This window comes from Amblyomma maculatum, chromosome 8, assembly GCF_055883805.1.
Source record: "Amblyomma maculatum isolate TAMU_Amacu chromosome 8, ASM5588380v1, whole genome shotgun sequence".
Lineage (NCBI taxonomy): Eukaryota > Metazoa > Arthropoda > Arachnida > Ixodida > Ixodidae > Amblyomma > Amblyomma maculatum.
The window spans coordinates 123,881,534-123,889,780 of NC_139351.1; the positions used below are offsets into that span (position 1 = coordinate 123,881,534).

Consider the following 8,247-nt stretch of genomic DNA (forward strand, 5'->3'; position numbering starts at 1 on the left):
TCGTTCCTGGCAGTTCAAACTCCTGCAATTGTCCAGTTCTTGAGGCATCAATACCTGGACACGTCGGAAAACATTGGCGAAGATCCACCACAATGGCTTTTCGTGCAATATACAAAGTATGAACTTGAGTGACCAATCGGCGCAGCAAGGCATACAAAGGCCACAGCTGCGCCAATCTTTGTAATTGACACCCACCTCCTATCTCGTTGAGTACCCGCGTGTTCGAACTCGACGGCCGGCGGCTGCGTTCCGATGGAGACGTAACGGAGGCGTCCGTGTGCTGTGCGATGTCATTGCGCGTCAAAAATCTCCAGGTGGTCGAATTTACCCCATAGCCCTCCACTCCAGAAAGAGGAGCCGTAGTGGAGGTCTACGGAGTAATTTTGACCACCTGGTGATCTTTAACGTGCGCTGACATCTTGGGAGGCGTACTCCCCTGATGGGGCTGGGACAGGTAGGTCACCGCCGCTTGCGGCGGGGGCCTGCCACAGAATCTTTAGCTGTTGTAGGCCGTCATTGCACCCGCCACCGTTTCGGTGGTGAACGACGGCTGTTGTTGCGGCGCGCGTCTTTCTCTCCCTTTTCCTTTTCTTTCTTTTCTATTTTCTCTTCTGTTTGCACGAGGCAGCGGAGGTAGCTCAGCTACAGAGCCAGTAGCAGGCCCGTGCATTTTATTTTCCTTCTTCCTACAGCCACAACAACAACGATGACATCGCACAGCACACGGACGCCTCTTTGTTTCGCCTCCATCGAAACGCAGCCGCCGCGGTCGGGTTCGAACCCGGGTATTCTGATCCATAATTTCGGCGCCGGTCGGATATCCCGTCCAGCCCTGTTTTTCCTCCTAAACCACCCTTTAACCCTTTTCTGGGCCTCCGCACGTGCGGGCCTAGATGGTATACCGAGGTGGCTCACGCCTGCGCCCGAGGTTTCACTGTCTGGCCGCAGGCAATGGAGGCCGCCTTTCGGCCACGTGGTTCTACGCACTGCCCAAAATCCGAAATAATTTACCCTACTGTCCTTTTCCCCTATGGGATAAATAAAAAGTTACTCACTCACTTCCATCTCCCCCATAACGACGTGCCTCAGGTGTCCATGGGAAAAATTGTGCCAGATACTGTGCCTTTTCTTTCTTGCAAACTAAATATTATTATCATAATTTATGTTGTTTGGTTGAATAATCAATCGAATATTTATGTATTCATATTCCAAGAACTCCCAGCTCGTCTACATCTTGTAATATCTAGTCCCTAGTCTTGAGCGCGAATGTTTGTACTTGCAATTTCTACACATTCACCGATTTTCCCGATGTTTGTTTATCTGAATAGTTTGGAAGAAGCTGACAGTTTACGACCCCTTCTTGAATATATTGGGTAGTACTTTTGAGTGAGGAATTGAACCCACTGGGACCCTTCGATCCCGAGTCAGACATACCCATAGGCCACAGCTCTTTGTACGCGTTTATGAAGCGGCTTTTCACGCAGTGCTATAGACTAACACTGTATGCTTGCGATTATGTGTCATTCAGAATCGAAATCAAAGTAAAAACCGAAGTGCCAGCATCTCATTCGAAATTTACCTAACCACGATAAATTATCCGTCATTTCTTTTTGTTTTCGATATCCAATTGCGTGTACCTTTGTGGCCGACAGTACACAATCTCCTACACCTTCATGATGCACTGTGCTCTTTGGCGTCATCGGAATGGAGAATATGATCAGCCACCCTGCTTCCGCCGACACTAATATTTCACGCGTTTCTCTACTCACCACTTACACGGACATACTCCAGCACTACCGACTCCAAAGGTGCACATATCCTCCCGTACACCGCGATCTAACAAGACGCGAGGCCGTCCAATGGCGCAAATTACAAACTGGCAGTTTCCCACACCCCCTCTTATACAGCAGGATCTTTCCGGATCAGATAGCCCCCATGTGTAAGCACTGCTCAACTCCGGCCACACTCATACACATGGTGTGGACTTGTACACATTACAACACAGACAACTCAAACACCCCAGAGACGTGGGAGTCTCTCCTGTGTACTTCCGAGCCAGCAGACCAACGCTGGCTTATCCAGCGCGCGGTGGAGGCCGCGGCATCCCAAGGGATCCCCGCCGACCTCCTCTAAGTCAGCGCAACCGGTCCTTTGACTGGTCTCCTGTTTTTGGGCGCAATAAAAGAGTTCACTACCACTAACGGACATTTGAGAGAACGTGCCACGAGACGTGGTTGGCGCTGTCCTTGTTGAATAGTGGTCTTTGGTTGCGAGATCACTGATGGGAAGTTGTACAGAAAGCAAAAAGAAACTCATCTGTCATGAAAAATCGTGGGCTCTGCGGATATGAGAAATATGAAGTTATTCGAGGAATCTGGAAAGGTGCATGGTACCAGGCTTGACGTTTGCTAACGATGTGCTGTGCTTGGGATCTGCCACCGCTTCGGAGCTCGAAATAAAGCAGATGACACTCGGTAGACTTGATTTGGAGGCACATGGAGCCGCTATTAATGAGACAGGTCATGGTGATACGGGATGGTCGACTTTAGAAGCGCGGGGGGGAAAAGTAAGGCGCAGTATAAAGAACGGTTGAGGCAAATGAATGAGAAGCGCTGGGCGGCAAACATATTCAGTTGTTTATGTCGGTGCAGTATTGATGCGGCATGGAGGAGAACTAGATGGATTTCAAACATATAAATATATCTTAGGAAAGAAATAAAACCACTATGAAACAAAAAGTACGGTCCTCCGAAAATATCCATTGACAAAAAAAAAAAAATGAAATGGGGTACAAGCCGACGATGGGCCAATATAGGGCAGCTAAGGTTAAAGAACGAAAATATTTTTTGACAATTACAAAAGTAGTGGTTTAATTTTCGAGGCTAGGGCTGAGTGCTTGACGGCAATATGCTACCGGCAAAAGTTTGACAGCACAAATGAGATTTGCTGCTGCTGCATGCCAAGCACGCAAATGATTGAACTTATTATTATATTATGTAAGGCACTTTAACTACCAGTGCAAAACGCCGACGCAGGGATTCGAAGACGACTAGGGTTTCGGTACATTCATGGGATGTTCGATTATGAAAAAGTGGAAATAAGTAAGATGCGACTTGAGGATTGGTGGAAGAAGTCGAGAGTAGTTTTTGAGTCTGGAGAGGAAATGATCGATTTATTTTTAAAAATACAGGATTGCGCCCAATTCTGCTTAAATGCGGAAATGCGAAAGCCTTTCTCTTTCCTCCAAACCCCATGAGGGGTAATCATCACTATCATCATCATAACTATACTAAATACCATAATAATAATCATCATCATCACTATAACTGTATCATCAGCCAACGTTGCATCACCACTGTCATCACCATCACTAATTGCATCGTCATCGTCATTGACACTATCGCTGAATACATCGTTATCGCCAGTATCGTCATCATCACTAACAACATCGTCAACATCCCTATCAGTAACTACAGCGTAATCGCCACTATCATCGTTATCACTAACTACATTTTCATCGTCGTCAATACCACCATCGCTAACACTGTATCGTCATCATCACTATCAGTATCTATATCATTGCCGACATTATCATCATCATCATCGCTATCTGCACCGTCATCCTCACCGGCACTGTCATCATCACTATAACTAACTACCACTACAACCCACTATCATTAACTACCTTATCATCGCCACTATCGCAAAATATCACTATTATCGTCGCCGCCACTATCATCAGCACTGTCAATAGCCAACACTATCACTTTTACGAACTATTCAGTACTACTATCACTAACATATAAGGCATCACGATATACTGTCTGTAACGAGCAGTTACTTTCATTGTAACCATCTTTTATTTTCAGCTTTTAACTATCATTACAATTATCAGTAGTCATTAACTTATGTCATTTTTTGTCACTATACCTACATCAATATTAATTTATGATGATTGATAGTTCGTGCGGACGCTGCGGGCACTTTCGCCGACGCCACCCATGAACCAAAGAACAGCTTTCGCCTTATTGAGCACTCGATATATTACGAGCTAGGTGACACCACACGACACACCATTAAAAAGCGGATGCTAATGCTAATAATCACAAAGGAACGCTGCTAGGAAGAGCGTAGTGAAGTCCTGAAACCATATTGAACACACATTCGTAATCAGCACCAGCATCAAATGGCAAAGATCAAGCTGAACATTGGGGTCACATTCATCCACAAAACAGAATTGTTGGATCGTTGGCACACGGGTACAAGTCACAATGGCCACCTTTATCGCTCTGACGGCGGAGGTGAAGGGACTCATGACAGAAGAGGTGTTCTTCCGGGGCATGTGAAGGGACTCAGCGCGTCCCATAGTAGCCGACGTTCGCCCTCCGTTGTGTGGCGTGGACACTCGATGTCGAAGCTGAGGAGGAGATCGCCCCTAGTCTTGGGATCCTTGGAATGAGGCAGGCCCTGACCAGGGATGCGCTGCACGGTGGTGGGTGTAACAATGTCGGTCAGCGGTACAGTTATCTTGCCATGTGTCAGCGTGGGTACCTCCACTTTGCCTCCTCGGAGAGCCTGTAAGTACAGGAATGAGGGAAGGTAAGAACTGAACGCGTACTTCTACAGCGCGAGCGACATAAACAAAGGAGAGGTGAGACAGTACAATGTACAAATCAACTCGCCCAGTTTTCTGTCCTTCAGATGGAGGAAACTAGGGTACGTCAAGTTCAGCTTGTACACAGGCGTCACAACGCATGATCGACGTCGCAGGTTTTGCGCTGGCCGTGGAGGACGTATACGCCGATAACATAAAAATGGTAATTTTGGAGTATAGGGCTCAACGTCGTACAGTTACCGAGGCTATGAAGGAAGCCATAGTGGAGGGTTCCAAAAATTTCGACCTCCTGGGGTTCTCTAAATGTGCACTGACGTCGAACAGTACACGAGCGCCTCTCCACTACTTCGAAAAGCGAATGCCGCGGCTAGGATCGAATATAGGTCTCCCGAACTTAGTAGCCTAGCGCACTAACCACTGAGCTACTACGCCGGGCTACAAAATAAATTAATCCGTAATAATCCGTTGCTCTGGTATCTCTCACAATTGGGGGACCCGGTACTGGAATTGTTAAATGCGTTGACAATGACCACATATCAAAGGGTTTGACGGATTGGATTGATTTGTGAATCATCCCGTTCAGCTGATAATGAATTCCAACATTTTATTATATATCCTTTGAAGCATTACGTGCTTTCTGAAATTACATTTGATAGCTTTCGGCGGAACAGCGGAAATTATTGAAAGTATCGAATAACATTGGTGTAATTCGAGGACTACCAGGGCACCTTCAAATTGGTTATTGAATACCACGTATCTAAATTAGCATTTTATGTCTGTTGATAACGGAAAACGTGCGAATACACTGTTCGTAAATACATCTAAGGTATACGCTCCTTTATTTGCGAACATCGAAGTACCACAGCTTGTTCATCGATAGTGTCTGAAGTAATTCCTTGAGAAAAAAAAAAAAAAAAAGACCGCTCCCGTCATATTTCCATTCCGCTACAGGGCATAAGATTGAATAAACGTACAGTCGCTCATAGGTAGCGCTGGATTTCCTTGCTTTTGGTCAGTTCCTCAATTTCTTTCGTTTTCCTCTCTCACTGCATTGGAGTCGGGGGCTCTTGTCTTCAAGGCAAATGCAGGAATTATTTTATCTTACGACGCTTTCTTCATACTTCACTATACTTATCTGAATAATAGCCAGTCACCTTACTGCCAAGCACACCAGGCAATATATGCTATATATTATTCTGTCCGGCTGCTTAGGCTTGCGATTACGCCGCCAGGGGTGGTGCAGTGGTAAGACGCCCGACTACTGTGCCGGAGTACCAGGGTTCGATCCCAGCCGCCGCCAGCTGCGTTTCGATGGAGGCGAAACGAAGAGGCGTCCGTGTGCTGTGCGATGTCAGCGTACGTTAAAGATCCCCAGGTGGTCGAAATTTCTCCGTAGCCCACCGCTATGGCTCCTCTTTCTCTTTTTCCACTTTCCCTCCCACAGAAACAAGTGTGACAGGTACTGCGCTTTTTCTTTCCTGTGAACCAATTATTATTATTATTATTATTATTATTCCTCTCAATCGCTGTCAATCTGATTTTCTGATTGGCATCGTAGATTCAAACGCTATATACCAGCGATACTTATTGGTGACAGTATTGCGGTCCACAGCATGCTGTTGCAAGTTCTTTTCCTTTCCGTGACGCCAAATGCCTCACAAAGAGCCGCACTGCCATTGTCCTCGCACTTGGAGCAGAGTAGATCACGAACCTACCTCCTTGAAAGTTATCTTGGCCATGTATCGGACATCCACTCCATCCCTACGGAAGTGTGGATGCGGCTTATCCCTAATTACGAACACCAGGTCGCCGGGGACGCTCCCATAGTGGAACTGGTTTCCTTCGTGGCGAAATGTGACCCTGGTGCCTGCCTTCCATCCGGGCTTCACTTCAATCGTGAACATCTTTTCGTCGAGCGTGGGCTCGCCGCGGGCTATTACGTTCCTGCGGACCTTTACTTTCTTGGTGCAGCCACTGTAGACCTCTTCTAGCGTCACATGAATATCGAGCTCGGTAGCTCTGTTGACCAGGACTTCTGTTCCTCTTTGAGCGGAGGACCCATTGTAGAAGTTAGACCCGAAGGGCCCACCACTGCCAAAGAAAGTTGCGAACGGATCATGAAACCTTCGGACGCAGCCACAAAGGAACCGTCTGGAGTGTTCTTGTGCTCCTGATGTTTTGGCACGTCATGTCCTCCGCTTCTGACATTGTCCTTGAGACCCTCCTTGCTGGAGCACCCTTCTGTGTCATGTCTCTTCATATTGAGGAAGGCTTTGTACACTTCGGCTACCTCTCTGTCTTTCTCCTCCGAGTATCTCTTAAGGGCTTCCATGATCTCGTCCTCGCTGGCGTCCTTCCTGAGGCCGAGCAACATATGATAGTCCCTGCCCATCGCTTCCTGAAAAGGAAAAAGAACAAGTTCAGCCAGGCCTCCGTAAAGATTAGGACAGTTTCAGATGGCAACAGCATAGCGCTCTAGTTCTTTCGCATGACCCAATCCACCATTTATCCATCTTCAATCCACTTTCAATGACCGCACTCTTTCCTAACCTTTCTTCCATCTTTATTACCTAATCCCCCCGGCCTACCCTATGCAGTGTAGCATGTCAGCGAATACTAACGCTGGCTAAAATATCTGCTTTCATTAAAGAGCCTTCTCTCTCTCTCTCTCTCTCTCTCTCTCTCTCTCTCTCTCTCTCTCTCTCTCTCTCTCTCTCTCTCTCTCTCTCTCTCTCTCTCTCTCTCTCTCTCTCTCTCTCTCTCTCTCTCTCTCTCTCTCTCTCCCGTGGCTGACGTACTAGGCTGCCAGGTTCCTAGCACGGGAAAAAACGACATCTGCAGTACCGCGAGCATTTGTTAATGTGAAAGCCTTCGTGGCTCGTGGACGCAGAAACTTCGTATCGCCACAAAAGTAGCTGCATCGGAAAAATCCGTAGTGAAGACAAGGTCAGCCAAGCTGTAATCGACGACAGAAAAAAATTTCAGATAGTACCGATACCAATGCAAATAACAAATTACCATAACTAATTACCACTAATTATAAACAAGATCAGGTTAACACCAAGCAGCATCAAAAATTATTAATTACCGCAAATTTCTTTAATTACCAACATTATTTATCGTTACTTAAAATAACAGCAAATGGCGTCGCTCACGACACAATTTTTTTCGCATTTAGCGTGGGTTATAGGCACTAATAATAATAATAATAATAATAATAATAATAATAATAATAATAATAATAATAATAATAATAATAATAATAATAATAAATTGTTCACAGGAAGGGAAAAATGCACTGTCACACTTGTTTCTGTGGACACCTGAACCGCGCTGTAAGGAAAGGGAGAAAGAGGGCTACGGATTAATTTCAACCACCTGGAGATCTTTAACATGCACTCACATTGTGCAGCACATAGACGGCTCTTCGTTCCGCCTCCATCGAAACGCAGCCAATGCAGCCACCGGCGGTCGGGTTCGAACCTGGCCCCGCCGGGGTGGTGCAATGGTAAGACGCCCGACTACTGTGCCGGAGTACACGGGTTCAAACCCGACCTCGGCGGCTGCGTTTCGATGGAGGCGAAACGAAGTGGCGTCCGTGTGCTGTGCGATGTCAGCGCACGTTAAGATCC

At 46.5% G+C, this 8,247-nt stretch overlaps 1 pseudogene across 1 annotated transcript; it reads right to left on the reverse strand.

Moving 5' to 3' along the window:
- Positions 1 to 4,094: 4,094 nt before the first annotated feature.
- On the reverse strand, positions 4,095 to 6,801 carry LOC146182453 (dnaJ protein homolog 1 pseudogene; annotated as a pseudogene). Its single transcript, XR_014700045.1, has 2 exons — positions 6,331 to 6,801; positions 4,095 to 4,575 (listed from the first exon to the last, which is right to left on the reverse strand). The product of XR_014700045.1 is annotated as a dnaJ protein homolog 1 pseudogene (transcript).
- Between the last annotated feature and the right edge of the window lie 1,446 nt (positions 6,802 to 8,247).